The sequence below is a fragment of the Vombatus ursinus genome, unplaced genomic scaffold (assembly GCF_900497805.2).
Source record: "Vombatus ursinus unplaced genomic scaffold, bare-nosed wombat genome assembly UNPS02015175.1, whole genome shotgun sequence".
NCBI lineage: Eukaryota > Metazoa > Chordata > Mammalia > Diprotodontia > Vombatidae > Vombatus > Vombatus ursinus.
The window spans coordinates 22,085,124-22,112,305 of record NW_020954953.1 but is presented as its reverse complement, the minus strand read 5'-3'; the positions used below and the strand labels follow the sequence as shown (position 1 = coordinate 22,112,305).

Here is a 27,182-nt window from a genome sequence, read left to right as displayed (position 1 = left end):
TTTTTTGAAATCACTTTATATACACACACACATACACACACACACATATACTGATGACATGTAATTATACATAATATATAATAAAAATATATGTTATATGTTTTATATATTATATAGAATAGCCTCTGATAGGCTGGTTCTGTACTTGTACTTGAGCAATAGGGGACCAAAAGTTCTGTTTAAATGCATTCAGCCTGTCTATATGCATAGGTCATTTGAATGTGCATCAAAAATTTTACTGGAGTCATGTGTTCCTCCTGCCTTAAACCACCCAACGCTGTTCCCAAGTGAAAATTCTGCTCTTGGGCATAGAGAAAGGGCTAAATTTTTTCCTGCCTTTTTGGTTCTTTTTTAAAAATACTTTAGCTTTGAGTAAGAAATATGATGGTTATATACACAAATAGGTTTTGAAAAAAATGAATATAAGCAGCTAGTTCTTTTTATTTGATATTCATCAATATCCCACACCTTCTACTCCCATCCCTTTCTAACTGCTTTTTATATTTTGTCTTCCACTATTAGAATATAATCTCAATGAAGGCAGGGACTGTCTTGATTCCTTATCTTTGTATCTAGTGCTTAGCACCATGGCTGCCAAACGATACATGCTTAGTAATTGTTCTATCTATCTATCTACCTATCTACCTACCTATCTATCTATCTATCTATCTATCTATCTATCTATCTATCAATCAATCTATCTATTCTTGACCATTCACCCTCCTTTTCCCAGCGTATCAAATCAATTGCCAAATCTTGATATGTGGTAGACACACAAAGACAAAAAAGAAATAGTCACTGCTTTAAAGAATACGCATTCTATGACTTTGAGATAAGTAGTTGTTAACTGGTTATAAATCAGTATTTGAACTAAGTTGTTAGTTATTCAATAAGTTGATTTTTATATGACTCATTGTTGGTCCAAGTTCAGCAACTTAAAAAAATAGCTTGTGTAGCACAGATTAGTTATTTCAGTCTTATAATTTTGTATCAAATTGGTAACAACCAATAGAAGTTATTTTCATGAGCTTGCTCTCTCCCTAAGAAATGGATAGGTAGCAAAATATGTCAGAAGATGGTTTGGTATAGTAGATGGAGTGCTGGATTTGGAGTCAAGAGACGTGGGGTTGAGTCTAACCTCAATCACACACTAGATAAGTGCATCAGCAAGTCAGTAAGCCTTCTAGTACTTTTATTTTTTTCATTTGCAGAATGGAGGTAAAATTACTGGTGCTACTTAAATCACTGGGTTGCTATTAACCATAAACTATTTATTACGACTTGCCTGGTATAAATGATCATTTCTCCTCTTAAGTTGGCTATTTGCTTGCCTAGAATTGTTTTCCCATTACTAAATTACTTTTTAAAATCTTAGTTGGCTGTAGAATCATGTAGAATGGTCTTGCTTATTTTTTTAATTGCTTTTTAGATTTGTTAGCAAAGAGACAAGAAGGGAAATGCTAGATTCTGACAATTTTCTGTAAAATACACTGACCTTCCTTCACATGTACAGAGTGAAATAGAAAGAATGAAAGAATGAAAAAGGATTTATTGAATGTTTCCTCTGGGCAAAACACTGTGCTCAGTTCTAAAGATACAAATATAAAAGAAAGACAGTGCTTTTCTCTAAGGACACCATTATTCCTGGGGTTCTTGGATTGTGGTGGTCTGACACACTTGGTAATGATGTCTCCCATCTGTCTGTCAGGATTCTTTGCTGCTTCTGCTAGGCTGAGTTGCCTGACCCATTGGTGGCAGTTAGTTAGCAGTTAGTGTTTGTTATGGCACTGCTGCTAAGCTCCTTCTCCAAAGGGTGAATCTCCCACGGATGGTAGTTGCAGGGGTGGGATATGGACAAATATCAAATAATAAGAACCAGTTACTTATATTCAGTCATTTTTCAAAACCTATTTGTATATGTAAACATACCACATTTCTTACCCAAAGCTAAAATATTAAAAAAAAAAAAAAAGAACCAAAAAGGTAGGAAAAAAATCAAGCCATTTCCCTATGCCTAAGATCAGAATTTTTGCTTGGGAACAGTGTTGGGTGGTTTAGGGCAGGAGGAATACATGTCTCCAGTAAAATTTTTGATGCACATTCAAATGACCCTATACATATAGGCTGAATGCATTTAGATGGAACTTTTGGTTCCATATTGCTCAACTACAAGTACAGACCCAGCCTATGAGAGGCTATTCAATGGGCTCTAAGTGATTTCAATCTATGTTCCTATATAAATGTTTAAAGTTTATATTTAATGTTAAAATTTATGAAATTTATGCAAATATAATTTATATTAAAACATAAAATATTCTCAATTACATATTTAAATAAGCAATATCTGTTCCCGAGGCAGCTAAATAACTAAAGAGCATGGAATGGAAGTCATTACATTTTGAATTGAACTTAATATGAACTATTTTGCGACATCCTATATTTCTCAATACATTGTCTGCAATCCCAAATTCTTTTTGGATAAAGCTGGTGCCTTTGAAAGAGGCCTTGCCAAATATTGCATCAGAAGAACGGCTACTGTATTTGAAAGCCTTAATGAATTTCTCATTGCTTTGCATTTGTAGACAAAGTGCTCCTTTTATCAGAGCCCTGGACTTTTATCTAGGACAGGTGGTAATTGGGTCATGGTGCACCAAACAAATGACAAATTTAGACTCTTCACCTCGGAAAGGGATCAACATTCCAGCTGAACTTCCAGTCCTTTTTGGAGGATTATAGGCTTATAAATTTAGAGCTGGAAGAAACCTTAGATGTCCATCTGGTTCAGCCCCATCATTTACATTTTATCTTGATGCTGAAAGAAGAGACGTAACTTTCACAAAGTCACACAAATAATAAAAATGTCCCAGCTGGAATTTGAACTCAGGTTTTCTGCCTCTAGGTCTGCTAGAGCAAGTTGTCTTTCCTTGGGAACTGGAAGGTAATGGTGGCTGAATGAGGAAGACTAATTCTTTCTGGGGAACCCAAACTGTTGTAGTTGACCCAGATATTGTAAGCCCAGGTCAACCAAATAAACCTCAACTGTCCTGGGAAAAAAGATCTCAGCCTACAGAGCTTCACTGAAACAACCTCTCTCCTTGAGCATGATTGGCATATAGACTACCCTTGAGGAAGCTAGTCTTACCTTCTATCAAGTTGTTGATCTCAGGTCACTGAGAGAGTCCCATATTGTGTCTTCCAAGTTACCCAATTATACCAGTTTATCAGTTATGACTCTGGAGAATCTGATTATTCTTTGTTCATAGTTCTACCTGCTGCCATGTATGAGAATCTCCCACACTCCCCAAAATAGGGCATTTTGCTTCAATTAATCAACAAGTATTTATCAAGCAACCACTATATGTTAAACACAATATTGGATTCAGCCACCTAAGGAGATGGGGGATCTTTCTGGAGATGTTGAAGCCTCCACCTAGATGGAACTCATGGGGTCCAAGGCTGAGCAATATGCTGCCTGGCAAGTGAAACTCTAGGAAACATGAACAGCTGCTTTGGATCTCTGGCTGGTCCCACCAAAGACCAAAGGAATTTGGCAGCCCCCTGGCATTGATTTACAATTACTTGGCCCACAGGTAGCTTAACATGTAACTGCATCAGTTGGATTTCTCAACAGACTACATTTGGATGTGCTGCGTAATTAGAGACCTGCTGAGCCATGCCCTATTTCATGGGCTGCAAATTTATCTTGGACTCCAAGAAGCTTTTCTGGGGGAGGTCTAGTAAGCCTTCAGGGACCAACAGAAGGAAGCAGCCAACATTTGGATTTGAAACCCATGGAAAGGCTTTGGGTCTTTACTCAACTACACCAGCTCATTTTGGCTATGTTTGATCATCTTGATTGGAGTGAACCAATTCTTGCTGACTAGTTCCAAGAGGGTAGGCCTCTGCACGTTGGTTGAGGTTGTAGGAATCTTGCAAGCTCTGATTAGCCTGTGCCTCTGAATCAAAGAATACTTGAACTCCCAGGAAGGGACTTCCTCACAGTAAATCAACTCTACCCTCAGTCTGTACTACCAGTCTTAGTGTATTCCACAGGTGCTCTCTCTCTCTCTCTCTCTCTCTCTCTCTCTCTCTCTCTCTCTCTCTCTCTCTCTCCCTCTCCACACACACACACACACACACACACAGTCCATGCCAATGCTTCTGGAGTCATTTCGGTCTCATCTCAAACAATGCAGAAATAGGATCAATGATTGACCAATCCATAATTGTACTACTTCTAGATCAACCACCGTACTAAAGCCTTATAGAGCCAGAGACCTAGCTCCCAAAGGAAGGCAGCCAATATCCTTGTTCGTCTTGTGGTTAGTAATCCCCCATTAAGGTAGATTTGCGTAGTCAAAAAGGCCAACCACAGCTTCCAATTACCAGTGAATCTTTAATTTTTAGGCCAGAAATCCTGATGAGCCCAAACAGTTGTGGAATCCAAATCATCCAAAAACTTTATAGACTATAAGCTTTTAACACAATTGAGAATCTTGATAAGAAACTACTGTATTAACACTGTAAAGGAATTATGGTGCAGTAGAAAGAGAGCTGGATTTAAAGTCAGGGGATCTGAGTTCCAAACATAGTTCACCTGTTTACTACCCTGTGTGACCGTGAGCTAATCAATTAAAACTCTTTGGGCCTCAGTTTTCTTAGCCATAAATTAAGTGATTTGGATTATATGACCTCTAAAACTTCCTTCTAGTTCTAAATGTCCCCTGATTTAGGGAGTGGTCATCCTATAAACTCAGAATGTCATGCTGATTAGTGAGGTGAAATAGATTCTTGTGTAATTGGTGATGGTGGCCCTCCACATTTAATAGATTGGGATCCAAAATTAGGTTTCTTTGTCCATCTACCGCCTCTGCTAGTATTGTTTCTTGGGGAAAAGTGGAGAGAAAGCTCTGTATTGAGTAATATTATCTCCATCTGTAACTAGTCCCTTTTTCCAAAGTGATTCAAATCCTTTTCACCCCTTCTCAAGCATCCCATGGCATCCCTTCCCTCCACACTTTCAGCACAGGGCCCTGGATACCCTCTAGGTTTTTACACCACTGCTTTCTCCTGATTCTCCTATCAGTCCACTCCTTAGTCTTCTTTACTAGATATCTATCCACACATGGTATTCCACTAACTATAACTGTGTCATCCAAGGCCCGGTCTCTCTCTTTCTCTTCTCTTTTTACTCTACATTAGCTCATTTTATTATATCATTAGCTACCATGGATTTGATTTCTATGCTGATGATTTCCAGATCTATACATCCAGGCTTTGTTTTTCTTTTGAGCTACAGTCACCCATTACCAACTGCTTTTTGGGTATTTCTACATGGATGTTTGTAGGTATCTCAAATTCAATAGGTCCAAAACAGTTTAAGTTCTTTGTTTTGTTTTTTGCTTTTTTCAGTTACATGGCCCATTGATTGATCTCTTCTTTTTCTCCTTTCTTGATAAATGTATATAAAGATGTACATTTTCCCCTAAGGACACTTTGGCTACCTCCCAAAAGTTTTGGCATGTTAATTTTCTTTGATGAAATTATCTATTGTTTCTGTGATTTCTTCTTTGACTCACCAATTCTTTAGGATTAAATTATTCAGCCTCCAATTATTGCATCGTGGTCAGTGATGGGTTTGTTTAATATTTCTGCTTTTTTGCATTTGTTTTTGAGTTTTTCATACTCTAATGATCATTTTTGTAATGGTTTCATGCATAATTGAGAAAAATATATATTCCTTTCTTTTTTAAAAGTAATTTTATTAATATATTTTGGTTTTTAATCAATTTTAATCAATTTCTTCAAGTTTTGTGGTGATCAGGATTGTTTAACTACCCCCACTTTCCTCTCACTTTACTAATTACACATTAGTTTTTTATGTTTTTTTTGTATTTTTATTTCATTTATTTCATTCTATTTCATTAAGTATTTCTCAATTTCTCAATTACATTTTAATCTGGTTTGTGCTATACTCTGGAGTATTATATATTTGACAATTCTAATCTATGGTATAGCTTGACCAAACTAATCGCCTGCATAGTTATTTTCAATCATCACAGAATGATTTAGCCTGTCACAAGATGACCTACCATCCTCTTTCCAAATTTGAAGAGAATTGTATGAGATGATGGTGGTGAGAGAGAATGAATATACTCAACTCTAGAAGTCTATAATTGATGTATTCCACTACCTCTATTCTGTTTTCCTCCAACAGTCCCTGAATATAAGCCCTTCCCCTTTTATTTCTTTCTTTTTATTGCCTTCTTCTTAATCAACCTCCTAAAATTGGAATTTGTTTTCTTTATAACTAGTTCTTTCTTAAATTTACCCTCCCTCTTAATCTCCTCTTTCTATTCTACACCAAATGCTGTGTGTGTGTGTGTGTGTGTGTGTGTGTATGTGTGTGTGTGTTCAACCCTCTTCTTTCTGGTTCAGATGATATTAAGATTTATGTTGAATCTGTTCCCCACACCCCTTCTTCCAAGTTTGTGTAGTCATCTTTTTACACACCTAAATTATATGAGATGTTAAGTTCTACCATTTTCCTCCTTCTTCTATTATGGGTTCATGTGTATTTTCTTCTCATCCTTAAAACTTAACAAAACTACTACCAGGCCCTCTGTCTTATTCACTTCCTATACAATCTTGAAGACATTAGAGTTTTGAAAAGATATTTTATTTCTTTTCACATTAAAATGTAAATACTTTGTCATCACATAGTTCTTTCCATTTGCTTGAATGTATCTGCCTTTCTAGGTTTCTTTTGACTCTTACGTTTGCATTTCAAAGCATGTATTCAGCTCTGATCTTTTCATTGTGTTTGTTGTTGGTCAGTCATTTCAGTTATGTCCAATTCTTCATCACTCCATTTGGGGTTTGGTTTGCCATTTCCTTCTCCAGCTCATTTTACAGATGAGGAAACTGAGGCAAACAGGGTTAAGTGATTTGCCCAAGGTCACACACCTAGTAAGCATCTGAAACCAGATTTGAACTCAGGTTTTCCTGACTACAGGCCCAGGGACTGTTGTGCCACTTAGCTGCCCCAATTTTTTTCATTAGGAATACTTATAAATCTATTCCATTAAAGTCCATTTTCCCCATAGAATTTTTCTTAATTTTCCTGGATAAGTTATTTTTTATATACTTTGCCTTCTGGAATAACATATTCCAAACTCTTTTCTCCTTAAAGTAGTATCTGCTAGGTCTTATGTGATTCTGATTATGGCTCCTTGGTTATTGAATTCTTTCTTTCTGGTTGCTAACAGTATTTCTTTTCTCTACTTGAAGCTTTAGATTTTGGCCATGATGTTCCTATTAGTTTACATTTGGGGGTTTCTTTCAAGAGGTGACCAATGAATTTCTACTATTTCAACTTTGTCCTTTGACTCTAATAAGTTTAAATAGTGTTCATTCGTGATTTCTTAGAATATAGTATCTAGATTTTTTTCTTTTTGGTGATAGTTTTCAGGTACTCTAATGATTCTTAGATGATCTCTAACCTGTTTTCTTCATCATTTGTTTTTGATAGGACATCCCTTATATTTTCTTCTGTTGTTTTTAAATGTTTTTCTAGTATTTCTTGTTATCTCATTAAGTCATTTATTTTTGTTTGGTCTAATATAATTTTCATAGTATCTGTTACTCAGTTAACGTTTTTAAACTCCATTACTAAGCTGTTTATTCACCTTTCAATTCTTTCCTCTCTAGTTCTCATTTTATTTATACTATTTTTTTAAACTTTTGATTTCTTTCTTCTATGAATTCTGGTAGAACTTGGAACAAATATGTTTCTGTTTGATAGTTCATTTTAGATATTGTGGAGTCAATGTCTTCTGCATTTGCATCTTAGTTGATCTTAGCTCCATAATATTGCTTTATCATTTTTTTGTTTATTCACTTTTCAGCCTTATTTCCTGAAATGATACTTTGTATTTTCTACGAGCAGTGTCACTGAACTCAAATAAAAATGGATCTTGGCTGGCTGCATATTGACTTAGAAAACCACAAATTAACATTATCTGTATTGTATTGTTCTTTCACTTACTTTGTTAAATATTTCTCAGTTACATTTTAACCTGGTTCAGGTCACATTTGAGAATTTTGTGGGCCCCTTGTTGGCCTCTGGGCTGTAATTTTGACACCTCTGTTCTAAAGTCCTGCCACTACTTCATCCAGGAACTGAGTGCTGTATTCTTCAAGGACCTGGGGGTAGTGAGGTGATGTCAAGTCAATGAGCTGTGATAGCAGCAACCTGGCTTCACAGACTCTTCACCAGAAATCTGGAGTCAGTGACATAACTATAGGTTCCACATATGTGTACTTCCGTACAGCTGCTCCCAGGTACCAAGCTGTAGGATCCAGTCTTCCCTGGCTCAGCTCTTACCCATGGGCTGGAAGGCTTCCATGAGCCACACTCCCAAGACAGACTTTACTTGCTTGAGTTGTTCCCTAGTGCCCAAAGGCTTCTCTGTCTCTTTCTGTGTATCTGGACTGGAATAATATGCATACTTATGTTTCTCCATGGATTTTTTTGACCATTATTCAATTCAATTCTCTTTTTTTATCTTTGATGGACTAGTTGTGTGATTGAACTGGGCTATCTGTTACCATTCTCTCTGCCATCTTGAGAAGGTCTCTGTGTTTTCTGTTTATCAAATAGAGGCATTTGTTGATCACGTTATAGCTTGGCAAAGAACTTTACAAACAATGGTGAGAGGAACCCCACATCTTTTTGCCAGTATTGGTAGTGATTTGGGCTTTACATGCCCATTATGAAAGCGATCCCTTTTTTATTTTAGATGTGGAATACTAATCCTTCCAATGATAGGCACTCCTACTCTGAACTCTATGCTTGTTTATGTTTGTGTGTGCCTTAGAGATTAGATTTACCTGGCAAGCCTAGAGGCTAGCAGTCAACAAGATTATCACAGCCCCAAGAACAAATAACCTATACCCACTCACCGAGAACAGATATATTAGGTAAGAAGGATTTTTTAAAGAAAGAAACATCTTCCTGGGTCTCTGAAAGAGCTTAGTTGGCTCCTGAAGTCTGCAAGATTTTAATGATGACTATTAAGATTCCTGTTTGAAATCCAATATGCCTTGACAACTGGTCCTGTTCCAGCTCTCTCCAGAGTTTCTACATGGCTTCAGTTGCTTTAACAACAATGACAATTTGGGGATTTTTTTTTCTTTTTCCAAATACATTATAAAAAGGAAAATTTCCTTTTCTCTCACTCCTCCCCTGCTCCTACTGATTATTACTTTTCTTTGAGCTCAGTTAATCCCTGAGTATAGCCATAGCTTAAAGAATGGTACCACCAAGACAAAAGTCTCAGCATTTTGGTTGGGTTTGGTTGTTGGAATCAGAAGGAGGGTGTCTGAAAGTCAATGTGGAGAAGACATGAATTTGTTTTCTCCTTTGCAGAAACTTGCCTTACTTTTCTGGAAAGACTTTTTTCTGACTCTTAGGATTCACATTTTGGAGGAAAGCTCAGGTCACAGCAAGATGGAACATTATTTGGTTAGAACACAGGGAGAAAAAATAAGGATCTTCATGATGCCAACCTGGGGTATGCTTTATAGACTTCTACAGAGAGATGCATTTACTGATATTTTAGGCACAGTATAGATAAAGGTCTGACTCTGGTCTATTCAGGAAAACAAGCAGGGAATTTGGAGAGATAGCATGGTGGAGGGGATAATGTGTAGGAGATGGAATCAGGAAAATCTTGGTTCAGATCCCAGCCCTGATACTACCTGAGTCACCATGGGGAAGTCACTTAACCCCTCTGAGCTAGAGTTTCATCTACAAAACGGGGATAATACTACCTCACAGGGTTATGTGAGACCCAAAAGAGCGAAAACATACAAGGCATTTTAAAAACTTTAATGTGCTTTATAAATGTCAGTTATTATTATTATTAGACAATAATGTACACAGTGTATCAGGATTCACTTTTCAACTCTCATCCTTGGGCTAGAAGGCTTCCATGAGCCAAACTCTCAGGAAAGACTTTACTGGTTAGAGCTCTTCAGGCTTCTCTCTGTCTCTCTGTGTGTGTCTGGGCTGAAACCATAGGATCTCTGAGGTGGAAGAGAAAGAGCCTCAGAGGTCATCTCTCCTCAGAGATTTTCCCTAACTTTTCTCTAATTTACCCTCCACTCAACTGCCAAAAAATTACCCTAAGGAACAGGTCTGACCATGTCACTCTCCTCTCTGAAAACCATCAGTGGCTCTCTATTACCTCCGATGAAAACTCCCTCACCTGGCATGTAAGGCCCTGAACTACCTTTCTAGCCTTATTTATTTATATGACAGCTATATGGTGCATCATGTAGGTCAGTAATACCTAAGTTCAAATCCTGGTTCAGACATTTACTAGCTTGTGAGCCTGGGCAAGCCACTTAACTTCTGTCTGCCTCAGTTTCTTCATCTGTAAAATGGGAATAGTAGTAGCACTTGCTTCACAGGTTTGTTGTAAGGATCTTTAGTAACATAACATTAGGTTGTTTATCTATTTCTTCTCATTACACTCCACCCCACATCCTGCCCCAAACCAGATCAAACTGTATTTGATTCCTAGTAACCCTCTTTGCCCTGTTTGTTGCCAAAGTCTTTTCTGGCTTTCCTTATATGGGTCTTACTCTGGTGGGATTTAGATGTTAGATCTCAGTCAACTAGGCCAGTGCTTCCCCAAAGTAATAGGCCAGTGCCCTACCAGAGAGCCTAAAATAGCTAACAAGGGTCCCTTCCAATGAATACTGGCTACCTTTAGAAATTTATTCCTCATCCCAGCTATAACAGGTTTTGGATTACCCATGGAGCTCAGGGGTATATATGGCAGATTGCATGGCCATCCGCCTAATGGAAGAGGTTTGGGCCTCTTCCACACTGTCCTAAAGGATCCATACTACTTGCATCTCAATAGAATACATCTAAGTATCCCTACAGGCATTAATAATCCAATCTAATAGGGAATAATTCCCCTGAATTCTTCTGGTGCCATTCAATCACTGTCATAAGGCTGGATATGTAGTGACACTATTCATCTTTTCAGCCTTGGATCCAGATAAATTAATTCCATCTGCCCCACTATAACTGTCTATTAACTCTCCCAGGGCATAGTCTCTGAGGCTCATAATACTTTGTGCTAGGGATTGCGGACCTTGATCAGTCCGCATAGGCCCCAGTTTGATGTGTCTTTCTAATAGTGGTCTAATTTGGTATGACTGAAGAGGGTCTGTGTCTTCTATCTCCCCCTCAAGCTCTGACACTACCTCCCATTTCTTCCTCTAAATCCATTTCCTCTGGGGCCCATGTCCTCAATCCCAATTCTTAGATGCTACAAGAACTCTGACCTTAATTCTGGGTACTTGATGTCCTAAAGGGCCCTTGCAAAAAAAACATGTTAAGTTGGAGAGTTATTTTTCCCCTTTTCCAGGAAAATCCTTTATTATGGAAGGTGGAAGTCCATACATCTCATCCTAACCTTAGGTATTCTTCCAATTTACATACTTGAGCCCCAGCAGCTAACTGTTAAAATAGCACAAAGCAGTTAACAGTGGGCAAACTACATTAACAATTGTTGTCTTAGCTTCTTTACCAGTAGCTGGAAATCTCATTTCAGCCAGTAAGGTGGAGTCTAAGGGACATTCTCTCACTCTCTAGGTGACCCAGATGAATCTGTTACTCAAACCACTGGCACCCACATTCCCATAGATGGCCGTCTGGGAATCTCCCTGATACTTTCCTCCCTCCCCCTATCCCATTTCCTGGGAATCCTGCTAAGCCAATTGTTGTAGATTGGGGCACTGAAGCCCGCTATTGTATCTGCTTGTGATGCAGGAATTCCAAGGAAAGGAGCACACAAAACCAGTATGATCAGTCCAATCTGTACTAGGGGATTTACTTACAGGAGACCCCTACCTTGCAAGAGACAGCAAGCCTCAGTCTGTGCATGGGCTTTATTCTTAAGTTATTTATATGTTTTACTGAAACTGCTTAAAGAGTAAGTGAAACATGTAGGATATGCTGGGGATATACAACCTAGGTAAGCAGGATGTGTAAATGTGAAACCAAGACAGAAGTACCTGTTAGACACACATCATTCTTGACCTAGTGAAACTATTTATGATTTTCTTACTCTCAAGTGCATCCATGATCCATTTAACCCACAATGCTCCTAACTTCAACCGTGTTCTGTTTAACACAATATCCCCAATATTAACACAGTGATTAATGAATACTCATTTACTTGATTTGGAGATGGATGGCCTACAAGTTTTGGGAGATCTCCCTGAATTGTCCTCCTTGTCCCTCCATCTGCTTTTGGTGTTTGACCTAACCATGTGACTGATGAAGCCTAACTTTGACAAGCTAGCCAGGGGTGGGCAACCTGCGGCCTCGAGGTCACATGTGACCCTTTAGATCCTGAAGTGCAGCCCTTTGACTGAATCCAAACCTCACATTCACCTTTCTGTGCATTACACAGCATTCACATTCTCTAGGCTAAGAACCTCTTTTCTAGAACTTTATTTTCTCCAAATGAATTCTGTTGTTATTTTGCCAGCCTTGTCCTTTAATTAATCTGGAAGCAATGTGAAGTATGGATTGCATAGAAAAGAGGCTGGAGGCAGAAAAATCAGGGTATTGTAATAATCCAGGCATTCTTTCTCAGCAGTGAGACTCAGAAAGAAGTAATAAGTGCCTAAAGTCCAAGATTGAAGGGATAATGGCAGACATGAATATACTTTTTTCAAAGGAAAGAACAAAGAAGAATTTATACCTTTTCAAGTATAGAGCAACTGATTTAAGGGTTGTTTTTTTCTAAGTTGCCTTTTATTTTTATACTCTAGACATTTGTCTTCAATCACCCCCAATCTTAAGTCTTTCTTTGTAATAAAGAAAAATTTATGGACAACCAGCCAACACAATGGCCAGCTCTGACAGTGTAAAACACATCTGTTATCCAAAGTCCCCATCTCTCTACTGAAACAAAAAAGGTGTATTCCCTTTATCAGTTATCTAGGACTGAGGTTATTACAATTCGCCAGAGTTTAACTGATTTTTAGTGTTTACATTATAAAAAATTTTGGATGTATATGTTGTTCAGTTGAATAATGGCAGAACAAAATGATGGTATATGAATGCAACAGAATGTTATGTGTAAAAATGACAAATATGACAAATTCAAAGAAACCAGGAAAAATTTGCATGAACTGGTGCAGTGAAGAAAATAGAACCAGGACAGAAATATATACAGCGATTATCATAATGAAAAGGAAAACAACACCAAAAATAGCGGAACTCACAGCAATACAATGAATGATATTTATTCTAGGATGGGGACTGATGATTCAACATAACTATCTTATCTTGGTAGAGAATTGGTAGACTACAGGTGCAGAATGAGTCACATTCTGTCATTTACGGTGAATATGTTGGTTTGTTTTACTTGAGTAAATTCTTTTTTTTTTAAATAATAGAGAGGCCTTTGGAGGGTGGTGGTATTTAGAAATAATAGTAATTTTTTTAAAAAGTGTGTTTGTGTGTATATGTGTATATTTGGTGAAGGAAGGGACCTAAGAGATCATATATGTCAATCCTTTCATTTTAAATATGAGTAAACTAAAGTCTAGAGAGGAAGAACCTAAGGTCACACATTAAGTAGAAAGCCTTGGTGATTCCAAATTTACTGGTTTTTTACATTATGCCATGGCTCTTCTACCTTCATTGGGTGACCTGAGAACTAAAATTCATTATACAGAAATTCTAGCAAAATCTTTTATTAAAGAATGCATAAATCAGAAAATTTATTCAAAGTAATAGCAACTCCTTGTGTTTGTCTAGTGGACTCTGACTTTCCAGGAACCAGAGGAACACCTAAGCTTATTGCCATAGCCCTTGAAATTATCATCCCTGTCCAAAATGGCAAGGCAGAGTTTAAGGATGCAATAGCTAGGTGTACTCTGTCCTGATGTTATTATCTCTGTTCCCTCCCTCCCCTCCCCCCCATCACCAAAGTAGAATGTCCTTTTGATGACATTACCGTATCACAGACTCATGCAGAGCCTTCTGGGAAATCTTTCTCTGCTCCAAATTCTATTATTTGGAATTAACTATATTTTGTGTTTTCAGGTCTTCTTAGTTATATGTTCTATATAAATAGACTCAACTGTTGACTCATTCTTTTAATCTGTTATGTTACAACACATGTGCACCCTTGATCCTTCATTATTTACTGCATAATGGATCATTGTCTATACTGAACTTTTGTATTCTCTGCCTTTTATCCCAAATCAATTTATTCATTTCTTTTTTTAAAATTTTCTGTCTTTGGTTTTTATATTACCTTTGTTTCCAAATATAGCCCCTCCTTTTTCTCTACCCAATCAACCATTCCTTGTAACAAATATTTGAAAAGCAAAAAAGCATTTCAGTAAAACTAACCCACATATTCACCAAATCTGACTGTATATGCGTTGTTCCATACCTATGCGTTGTTGTAGCCAATAAGTACATTGTTTTCCTGGTTCTGTTTCTTTGTTTTGGATCAGTTCATATGTCTTCTCATCCTCTGAATTCTTCATATTAACATTCATTATTTTATAGAACAGTAATATTCCATTATATTCATATGTGACATAATTATAGCTGAAGAGTTGTATTATACATTTGCCACAATTTATTTAGCCATTTTCCAATTGATGGATACCTACTTTATTTCTAATTCTTTGTTACTACAAAAAGTACTGTTGTGAGTTTTTTTTATCATATTTATCTCTAAAACTCAGCAGCTTCTAAGAAAGAATGGACAGTTGCATGAGATCTTGAAGAAATACTAGAGACAGGAAAGGACTCTTCAGTTCTTTCAGTAAAGCCATTATTGTTTTCCCTAAAGACCTTTGAGTTTCTGTGCCAAACATAAAAAGTCTCAACAACTTTGGCTACTTCTCATTCCTATTATTTGACTTTTGCACTCATCATTATCACTATTCAAATCAGGAAGTAATTGTTTTCCATTTGAAACATGCCATTCTCAAAGATGTATAACTTGTGATTTTTCTTGTACCTCAGGGTAAAAAAATCCACAACAGACTGGCCAAAATTATAATGAAGTCAATGGGAAGTTGTTCTGTTTCCAAGAGTCCTCCTGATAGCCCATATCCAACTAATTCTATGGAAAATTTAGTGTTTCTAACCACTGAACAATCCAGTCTCAGGATTTTGCTATATCTGTTAGGTTAAATTTCTGGTAATTGAGTATTCCAAAAGTCCTCTAATTAAAATGCAAGGATAAAAGATTGGCCAATTATATTCCAATACTTTTAAGGATCTGTGATTATGTCCATATGACTTTTCCTGTTGATACACATTATAACTCCCTTATGCAGAGCTATATTATCAATTTTGTACCTGGAGCAAGAGGCAGGAAATGCTGCCCTGGGCTAAACATGCCCTTGAATCAATAGAGGGCTGAGAGACCCAGGGACGTTTGCTTGCTGTGGAGGGGAATATCTTTAGCACTGGCCACATGAAGAGAGGTCCTAAGACAACCACAAGCACACTGCTGGGGATGCTGCTAACTGCTTTGTGTCCATAGGGACTGGGGAGGGGACACATGGCCTAATCTCATCCTAGGCGAACCAGTTATTTTTGCTAACTAGTTTCTATGCTGTTGAAGGATAAGGGGAAATGTTGTCAAAACATATGCAAAACAAATTTTAAAGTTGAACAATATTTTAAAATTGTTATTTTCAGTTTTGGTAATTAAAGTTCTGTGCCCTGGGGAAAAGTTCCCATCCTAGTTACAGTTATGCTGTATGTGTTTTTGTGAGTTGCTGTGACCAAAACCAATTTCATTTAGTTGCATTATTGGTTAAACCAGTGGTTCTCAAAATATGGTCTGGGGACCACTGAAGGAAGTCTTCAAGGTCAAAACTATGTTCATAATAATAGTAAGACATTTTAATTTATAATATGGTAAACGCCAATAGATATAACCAATACTTTTTTTTTTGGAAAAATCTCTTTGAACTTCTCAATCATTTTTAAGAGTGTAAAGTGGTACTGAGACCAAAAAGTTTGAGAACTGCTGATTTAGGCCGTTATCTCTCCAACTTCTCCATGGGACTAATGAGACATTTTATCAAATACTTTTCTGAAATATAAATTATATATTATCAACATCATCATAGATTTGGAGCTAGAAGGAATTTTGGGAGCCATCTTATCCAACCTCCTCATTTTCTGGATGAGAAAATTGAGGCCTAGGAAGTTTAAGTGACTTGCCCAAGGCCATGTGAGGAGAAAGTAACAGAGGTAGCTGCTTGCTATCATGCTATACTCAGATTTTTAGTTCGTTCTAACCTATAATGTACTGGTATAGGGAACTCCGAGTAAGGAAATTCATCCTACTAATGTGGGCTAGCAAATATTCTGTAGCTTATAGTCTTGGAGAGGTACCTGGTTCTCTGAGAAATTAACTGTTTTGCAGAGGGTCTCACCAAAAGTAGGACCTGAAACCAGGTCTTCTGGACTTTAGGGCTTAGTCACAACATTATACTGTTTCTCTAGCACCTAGTTAGCAAGAAAGATTAGTAAAAATAGGAAACTGCAAGATGCAGTTTCACCTTCTAGCATCTATATCCTAAAACAAAAATTTTTAATTTTCAATTCCATTCCATTCAATAAGTATAAAGAACCTACTATGTGCCAGACACTGTGCTGTGTGAGTTGAAGATACAAAGACAAAAGGGGAAATGGTTTCTCCTCTCAAGGAACTTATACTCTATTGGAGGGAAACAACATCTATATAAATAAATACTTATAAAATTATACTATTTTACACAAAATGATACAGAGGCAATTAAGTGGTGCTAGTAGATATATTGGACCTGGAGTCAAATCCCTCCTTAGATACTTACTAGCTGTGTGACTTTGGGCAAGATACTTGACCTTTGTCTGCCTCAGTTTCCTCATCTGTAAAATGGAAATAGCAATAGCGCCTATATACCAGTGTTGTTGTAAAGATAAAATGGGATAATATTTGTAAAGTTCTTTATCTTGGAGCATTATATAAATGCTAGTTGTCATTATTATTACTAAAGTAATTACAAAGTCTACCAGCTACTTAACCTTGTTTGCCTCAGTTTCCTCATCTGTCAAATGAGCTAGAGGAGGGAATGGCATTCCAGAAGGAAAAAACCATTCCAGGATCTTAGCCAAGAAAACCCCCAAATGGAATTACAAAGAGTTGGATACACCTGAAACAACTGAACTACACAAAAATAACAACAAAATGAGCTGGAGAAGGAAATGGCAAGATGCTCCAGTATCTTTACCAAGAAAATCCCAAAATGGAGTCAGAAAGAATTGGGCACAACTGAAACAATGGAACAACAACTGCAATCTGCCTGTTAGCCCTGCTCACAGGAAGCTGGAGACGAAGGAATGAACCTCCCTGATTGTGGGAGAGCTTCCCTGCCATTCTCCTGGAGTCTGCAATCTGCTCTTGACCTTGAATTGGAACAGGTTGTACAGAAAAAGGAGGAGGAGCCACACTGCAGTGGCTCTTGTAATGGAACCATCCAATAAGGACCCAGATCAGAGGACAATGGGGACATCTGAACCAGGGGTGGGCCTCTAGGTCCTCAAGTACGACCCCTTTACTGAATCCAGATTTCACAGAACAAATCCCCTTAATAAAAGAATTTGTTCTGTAAAACTGTGCAGTTCAACTGAACCTTCCTAGCTGACCAAGGATGGTGAAAGAAGAGGAGATGATGACTGACCCTTTCCCTTTCTCTTTCTTTCTCTAGGGAGAAGCCAATCTCTCAGTTTGTGAGTCCCTTTTCAATTTATGCTTCCCTTATTCTTCTAGGTGCTTTGAGAAGCATCTAGGTTTAAAAGTTGTTCTTTTTCTATACGTTCGTTTACATTTTGTCTTAAGTTGTTAACCTATGCTAAAGTTTGTTGGCCAACAAGATTGTGTTTACTTAAGGTACAGATAGGAAGAAGGAGATATTTTGCCCATCAAAACTGAGCTGGGGATTAAAGCCATAAAGACCAAGGAAGGAATCCATAACCTTGCCAGGTAACATCTGAGAACGAAGATAGAAAATACCTATTGGGACCCAAAGAGCTTTTTTTTTGTGGATTATATCTATTGCTATTTACTGTATTAGAAATTAAAACTGATACATTAAAAAAAGAAAAATGGCCTATTTTCTTTCACTTTTGAAAACTTTAAATCACTATAAAAATATTAATTAGTATTATTTGAGCCAACCAGGGAATTAAGCTTTCATGTAGAATATGTAAAATAGCCCTGCTCTCCCAGTAACTGTCCTGAGAAAGGAGAAGGGCTAAAGACTGTGAGGTCTGAAATAGCTGAATTTGAAAATGTGCATTGGGACATTAGGAAGGGCTCTGGGAATTTGTGTTCAAACCTGGAATTAAGTCTAGGGTCCTTTGGCTTGGAATAACTGACAAGAGTGTTGTTACATGGAGAAAGCTCCCTGATAAAGATAGTGGGAATTTGGAATTGAGTCAGCCACAATGAGGTTACCTCCCTCATAAACAATTTTTCCGTTGTTAATGCTGAATAAAATGATTTCATATGTCACTAAAGATGGAAGAAGGATCTCAATCAGCTTGAAACAGGGTTGGTTTACGAAACTGGTGACAGGTGGGAGAAGTGCCCGGAACTGACATTCTCACCATAACTAATCAACATGATGGATCTCAGAGGAAGCTTGGGGTGGGGGATGGGGTCAGTGTAGGAAGCTAGTACCTCTCCACTCTAGCAGTAGCTCCACAACCACATTGTTATCCTTGATTTGCAAGGTTAGAAAAAGCAACAAGCATTGACTAAGCATCTACTGTGTGCCAAGCACTGTGTTTATAATAGGCTCACATTGTAGTCAAAATGATCAAGAGCATCACAAAACTTTTTTTATGTATATTTCTATACAAAAAGCCTTTTCTCTCTCCATCCTGTACCATAAACACACGCAAAAAAAATTTAAAACAGGGGTTCTTAACCAGAGGTCCATGAAATTGGTTTTTTAGAAATATTTTGATAACTATATTTTAATATCATTGTTTTCTTTTGTAATTCTTTACAAATCATAATTCTGAAAAAGGGTCCATAGGCTTCACCAGAATGCCAAAGGGATCCAGGACCCCAAAAATGTTAAGGACCCCTGTTTTAAAAAGAGATCCCCAAATTCAGAGGACTTGGAATATCATATGCCTTGTTTGTTTAGCTCTTTACTTTTGCACAGACTCCCCCCTTTGTGTTTGGAATGCGTTCTGTCCTAGTATCCTTAGTTCCTCTCAAAGTTCACTCATGGACTACTTCCTGCATGAGGCCTTTTCCTGATCCCCCAGTAGCAGCTAGTGCCTCTCCCAGAAACTGCTTTGTATTTGCTTTATATATGTTATATATACTAATGTATATATGTTGTTTCCCCTAATTGCAATATAGGTAGGAACTGTTTAATTTTTGTCTTTGTATTAATAGGATGAATACTCACTCATTAATTGAGTGATTGCTGTCTTCCTTTCCTTCACAAAGCTCAGAGGGAGTTGGGGTCAAGGGGAAAATGCCCAGAGGAGTGGAGGGAAATGGAAAATCAGGCTCTGGTAGCACAGAATAACTGAAAAAGATGGATGAGAATTCTATCAACCATTTCCTCCCAATATTTTTAAAGTTTGAAGACCGTAGCCTCCTGTCACATTTGTTGCTGCTCAATTGGGCCAGTGATTGTAGGCTCCTGTCTCCTTCTATAATATAATACCCTTCATTAAAATCTTCAAAGCTGGCATGGAGGTTAGCTGTTGATTAGCTGCTCTTCTTAAAAAGAAACAGATGCAATTAACAAAGCAGGAATATGGTTCCTGTCCCAATGTTGGCAGACACTTCCTTTTGTTGTCATGAGGCCGGTTTCCATCAGATGTAAACATATCATCTTGGACAGTTTTTAAGAGAACAAATGGCTGAAAGGAACCAGGACAGTGATGATGATTGCAGCTTTTCCTCATTTCACATAGGAACTGACAATGTGTTTCATTATTGAACAATACCTGGAATAGAAACAATGATTTTTCCCCCCAGACCTTAGAAGTCATTATAATAGTGTGGGAAAAATAATTGGCAAATTCCCAGGCAATTCCAATCATTTCTGATGGTAAGCTCTTTGAGAGTAGGGACTGTGCCTTATTACAGGGCTTTAATGGAAGGGATTCTAGAGTTCCAATACCTGGTTTTGAATTCTGGCTCTGACATTTACTATATGTGTGATCATACACAAATTGCTTAATCTCTCTGTTTCATGTTTCACATTTATAAAATTAGAAAAAAACAATATTTATACTACCTATGAACTTAGTCTTATATAACTGTGGGTTATCATCATCATTATTAGATTTTTATTTATATCCCCAATAGCATCTAGCTCAGTGTTTTGTACGTAGCATACATTCAGTAAATGTTTGTTAAATGAATGAGTGAGTGAATAAATGAGTGAAAGTAGCACTTAGATTCTGCAAAAAAAGAGTCAGGAAAAACTTTGCTTTGGCTTAACTTTATGTATAGGTCTCGCCATCAGCAGTGATGCAAAGGAACAGCAAAGTAAGAACAGAGGGGTAGATGGAGAGATAAAAACAAATCAGGTATACACAGAACATTTGGGAATATAAAACTGCCAATAGTGCCAGTTTTTATTCCATGGGTCCTCAGATTCCTGGGCTCCAATTTCTCTTCTTGATCCTCAGAATGCCATCATTAGACAGTCTGGTTCAGCATCCTTAACCCATATCCCTGTGATAAGATCTCCAGAAGGAAAATGAGCCAGTGCCATGTGAGCTGCCACATCATGGTTCCTTCCATTCACACCACTCTGTAATATTTTGTTTCTAACTTTCAGATATCTATTCTAAAATGGAGAAAACTATTGTGATAGTATCATATAGGAACATATTCCTTCTCTGTATGAAGTGCCTTCAGAGGCAGAGTAAATAAGTACTCAAGTTGTAACTCACAGAGAAGAAGGCTAATCATCTTGTTGTGTATATACAATGGATCTTTGACCTCAATAATAGTATTCCCTCCAATGGTGCAGATTGCAATCCATCCATACCTGCTCATCCTATATTCTCATAAAAATATTCTATATGTATTCACACACACACATACACACACATATGCCAATAGTTAATGTTCTCTTTGTTACCTCTTTTTGTTATAATTAGGTTTGAGAATTTTTCCTTGTCTTTGATATCTTGTCCTTCTTCAGATATCTGAGAATGTCCTAAAAATTACATCACCTTGACATAGACCTTCTCTTTCTATACTTCATCTAATCCAATTGCTTTTCCCTTTTTTGTTTTCTTTAGTGCCTTTACTACTTTCTCAAGAATCACATCTAGGACAAAATCCTAACCCAGTGCCTCAATTTTCCTGGATAGTGAAAAGATGTAGTTATAAAAATATTTACATATCTTTTTCACTTTTTTGTTGTCTCCTTGAAGTTTCATCCCTAAATCCCCTTGGGGTGACTTTAGTTACTTGGGCCCCTTGCCAAATTTTCTTTAAATGCTTTTTCTTTCACTGCTTATAATCTTCACTTTCTATTAGATCTTACAATCAAAATTGCTGTTCTCCACTAGTGTTGCCTTTGGTTGTCATTTCTTTCTAATTGTGAAGGACATCAAATATTTGCTAATGAAAGTGGTTTTTAAGTTCCTTTGTTCTCCTCATTATGGCAATTGATGGTCCTGGCAACAGGGCTTGTGTTTGCTTTCCAAGAACTCACCTAACTAAGTACAGAGAGGCTTGTCACCAGTAGGTTGACCACTTAGTGGTAAATTATTTGGTCATGGGAACCCATGAAAGAAAAATATAAAACACAAAATGGCCCTCGCTCCATTTCTGTAGTGATGAAACACTGACAGAAAAAGGGTTTGAGAGTGGTAAGAATCACTTGTTTTTTTAAGACCACCTATAAACATTAACAGAACTGTTGGCACTCTATATGTTGGCACTCCCAATGACCAATCAGTAAACATATTACTGGAGGAATTGAATTTTATCAGTCCTGATATTCTTACTGAAAAGAAAACCAGAGAATGGAAGGAAGTTGTCACTAAATGAAAAGATGGGTCCTTGTATTGCTTATTGTAACTACTCAAGTAAAAATTCCAAAGTAATCTCATCACCAAGCCAAAAAGAGTTGATCTTTTTGTAAGAATATACTTTTGATTTCATATGCAAAGATAATGCTACAGGCTAACTGTCACAACACAGGCACATAGGTCTTTGTTATGAATGGTAATGGGTTTGTATTGTTTAACCTCTACTCTAAATTGCTCCCCTCCACCCCTATCAATAATATACATTCATGTAATGCCTGGTTGGGGATAAGTCTGTGGCCATGGAACAGGATAAAGTTAATTGATACATGCAGGCTTTGAATCCAAATTATCTTGATCACATTTTCAAAAAGCTTTAAATAATTTAGCTAATCAGCTACAAGACTATGTGATAATAGGATAAATGGGATGAAAGTCTAAGGCTGATATCAATATCTGGCAAAATTCTGTAATATATAATTATAGATGACCTCTGAACATTTAAAAAAGAAAGCAGTAATCACTAAGAACCTTCATGGATTCTCTAAGATAATAAGACCAAGGACAAGCTTGGCCCCAATGAAGAGATATGAGAAAACCTCCACAACTCTTTCACAGTGGTGTGTGCGATGGCAGGGCAGTGTCCACATCTGTGGGACATTGAATATGATATCATATTTTTTAAAGCGCTTGTTGGTTTAGCTGAATTTTTTTCTTCTTTCCTTATTTTCTTTTTAAAAAGATTACCATATTATAAGAAGCAGCTTTCTGGAAGGGAGAGGGATAAGATATAGAGGGAAATCTAGACAAAGGAAAAGCAAAAAAGAATCAATAAGATATATTTTGAAAGATTATATTTAAAAGATAACAAAATCAAGGAATTCTGTAGAATTACATATATATGTATATATATATAATTCATCTAGATAATTGACAAATAATAGATAATTCATCTAGATAATTGACAAGGTATCTCATATGAAAAATCTTGGCTGGATGATAGTGCAATCATATGTTCATAGTTAGTTGAACAACCTTACCAAAGTGATATTAATTATTAATGGATTCATGTCAACTTGGATGGGAAATGCCACCAATATGTTATAGGTCTTTATACATGGCCTGCATCAGCATTTTTATCTGTGACTTAGATTGGTGCTTCTTAAATTGTGGGTTGTGATAACTGAATGTGGGGGTTGTAAAAAATTTGGCAACAGTAAAAGGTTTCTGTACATGCAATGACCAAAATACCAGTATCGAATATTCCACCAAGATTTATTTTTTTATGTAAAATTAAACAAGCATATCCAACTTATTAGTATGCAAATTTGCTTTTGCCTTTAGTAAATAGTAAAATTATGTGTATACCAAACAATTGTTTTAAAATAAATTTCTTTATGATTTATTGTCAGTAAATGTTTTATTTGTATACCTGTTTTATATACCTACATACCTGGGGTTGTGTAAAAATTTCTTGGGTGAAAAGGGGGTGAGATAATAGTTCTACTGTATTTTATTAGATCAGACCACACTGGAACATTATCTTTAGGTCTGACTATAACATTAAGTAGAATTTTTTTTTTACTTGAAAAAGTTATTTATTTCTAACACATTTTTAGAAATTTTATTTTTGACTGGACTCAGATTTAGAGGTGGAGACTCTCAGGGAATACAGTCGACGTCTCTTAGCGATCTGTTCCTGTCGTTTTTCTTTAGCCTCCTTCATTCTCTTGGCCAAAAGTTTAGCATATTCTGCTGCTTCTTCCTTGTTCTTCTGGGCATGTTGCTTCTTCTAAGCAATGTGTCTACGTTTGAGCTTCAAAACTTGAGTAGTCACCAGTCGCTGAATTTTAGAAGCCTTGGTCCTGGATTTCTTACTTTCCTTGGGAGGGGCTTTCTCACAACATACTATCAGACATCATCTTCTTTGGACAAGTTGAAAAGTTTGCGGATTTTGCTAGCTCTTTTGGGCCCAGGCAATGAGGCACAGTTGTATCTGTCAGTCCTGGTATCTTTCTCGTCTTTCTTCACGATAACCAAGTTGAGGACGCTCAGGTTGGCGTCCACAATGCAACCCCTAACAGATTTAAGTTTTCTTTCTCCAGTTCTTCTAGGACGATAGCAAGAATGGCCCTTACTGAGCAGCAGGCGTACATGTCCGTGAGCCAAAACACCCTGCTTCATGGGGAAGCCTTGTTTCTCATTCCCACCACTGATATGGACCACATAACCCTTCCAGTCTTCACCCAGAGCATCAGCAGAAACTTCAGGGGCCATCCATGTCTCATAAAAGGTCCATAGCTTTCTCTCATCATCAACTTCGATGAGTTTCTGACAGCCAGTGACTGGGAAAGAGATGTTGAGCTTCATCTTTGCACAGCTTCCTGCTTCAGACCTGCCACGGGAAAGAGCCATTAAGTAGAATTATGACAAACTCTTTTGCATGCAGAGGATGCTAAAAGGTAGAAAGGCATCAGGAAACAATTTCATTTAAGGAATGGTCAAAAGAATTCAGGATGTTTAGCCTACAGAAGCAAGACTTAGGGTAGGGATAAAAGAGCTGTCTCTACATATTTGAAGACCTGCCAAGGGCTTTGTTCTGTCATCTAAGTTTTGATAGAAAAAAGATAGGACAGTTTTAATTATTTAAAAGATTTTCATTATATTAAGCCAAAGTCTGTTTCCCTGTGACTTCCATCCATTTGACTCCTGCAGCAACATAGAGCATATTTTTGCCCACATAGTGAAAACATTCTCAGCTAAACTAGGACTAAGAATTCCCAGTTTAAGAATTTATGATTCATATAGGGGATGGCTTTCTTGGAAAAGGTAAGTGGAAGGATACAAGAAGAAATTTAGGTGATGTAAAACCAAAGGATAAATAATATATACATATATATAAATATATTTTAAGAATAATTCCTTATTCAACTGGAAAATGGAAATAGGAGCAGTCAGAGAATGTAGGAATAAGTGCACAGCCTTGGAGTCAGTTACATGGTATAAATAGCACTGTCCACTTATTGTCTATCTCCCATTTGCTTTGACCTTCATTACAATCCATCTCTTCAATTCAGTCATTTTCCTTCTCGTTTCAGAGTCCTATGGAACATACGTGTCTAGTTACTCAACCCATGACCCTATCTAATACTCTCTTTTTTTTTTTTTGGTCTAGATCCATTATTTCATTGGTGGAGAGAAACACAATGTTCTGATTTTCCCCATGGGAAAATATAACGACATTACCTAGTCTATGTAGGAATATCACAAAATTTTGGCTACTTGGCTTTGGGTGCCATGTTCCCTATCATCGGTTGGCATAATTTTCTTTTCCAGTTGATTACAAAGAATCGGTAGGAAGGGATGATTATTTTAAAAGAAGCCAATAAGGGATTAACATAGTATCCAAAACAGGAAATGCTAGAGTTCTACTATGTTCAACCTCAGATGGACCACAGCTGGAGTACCATCTTCCATTCTAGGCATCATATTTTAAGAAGAGCATTGACAAAGTAGGATCATACTAGGTGGCTGACAAAGATACTGTTAGGGCTCAAGATTATGGCATAAGGAAGATTAACCAAAGGAACTAGTTAACCAGCCTACTTAGTTAACTAGCCTAGTTAACTAACATTGGGATGTTTAACCCAGAGGAGAGAAGACATGGCGAAGGAGAGGGAGAGATGGAATCCGACACTCTTGTTTTCAAGCATTTGAAGGATTGCCATATGGAAGGGGAATAGATTTGTGCTTGGCCCAGGATCACAGAACTAGAAGTAGTGTGTGGAAGTTGCAGAAAGGCAGATTTTGGCTTGACATGAGGAAAAAAGTTCCTAACAGAGCAGTTCCCTATTAAATAGGCTGCTTCAGGAGCTAGTGAGTTCACTGGACATGTTCAAGAGAGGCTGAGTTCACCATTTGTTGGATTTGTTATAGAGGAAATTTGAGTTCAGATAGCAGTTGGAATAGATGACCTCTGAGGTCCTTTATATCTCTGTCATTTGGTAGAATATCATATCATTTAATCTGGTTAGGTCTAAGCATACTGTTCCACTATGGAAGAATGGTATGTTGTATTTCCAAATTGTCATGGCACTTAGCATGGTGAACATAGTAGGTGCTTAATAAATGTTTATTGATTGATTGATTGGCACAACAGATAGATCACTGGGCCTGAAGTCAGGAAAACTTAGTTCAAATCCAACCTCAGACACTTACTGGCTTTGTGACCCTGGGCAAGTCACTCAACTTCCATTTGCCACATTTTCCTCAACTATAAAATGGGGATAATAATAGCACCTACCTCCCAGGGTTGTTGTGAGAATCAAATGGGATCATAATTAAGACCCTTAGCACAGTTCTTGGCACATAGTAGGCACTATACAAATGTTAGCTGTGATGATGATGATGATGATGAATCATGTGTAGAATAGATTGGGTCACAATTATTAAACATTTGCATGATGTCTTTGTTTTTTGCATATTGTACAGGCTTTTCCACGGACTCTAGAAAAAATGTATAATTTGACAAAAGTACTTCACTATTTTCTGGTGGAAAAAAAATCAGACAGTATCATCAATGTACTTAGGCCAATTCCACATAGTCTCACTTTAGAACCAAGAGCCACCCTCTTTGGAAATACCCTGGTCCCCCACAACTAAGTAATCCGTACCATTTTTTTCCTAGACTGTTAGCAGCATCCTTGGTATGTAAGGGTTGTCTCCTAGCAGGTTAAAAAAAAAAGGCTAGAATCATTCTAGAAACATAGAAGCAAGTTTTGCAATAACCTATTCCTGTTGGAGAGAGAGGAAAACGTTTCTTGATTTTTGTAAGTCACAAATTTTGTTTCAGCCACTTAAACTTAGCTTCCTTGCTTGCAGAGAAGTCTGGAGCTAAGAGAGAAACCAGGGAGAAAGAGCTCAGGTAGCCTTCAGGTAGCAGGTGTTTAGCTGAACTTTATAGGATCTCGGTTCTTCCAAAATGCAATAAGAGTAATCAGAAGGATGGCTTCCAGAAGGAGTAGCACATTCTGTTGCTAGA

The 27,182-nt window shown here is 37.3% G+C and overlaps 1 pseudogene; it reads right to left on the bottom strand.

Moving 5' to 3' along the window:
* Window positions 1-23,765: 23,765 nt before the first annotated feature.
* On the bottom strand, window positions 23,766-24,511 carry LOC114031503 (annotated as a pseudogene).
* Window positions 24,512-27,182: the final 2,671 nt, after the last annotated feature.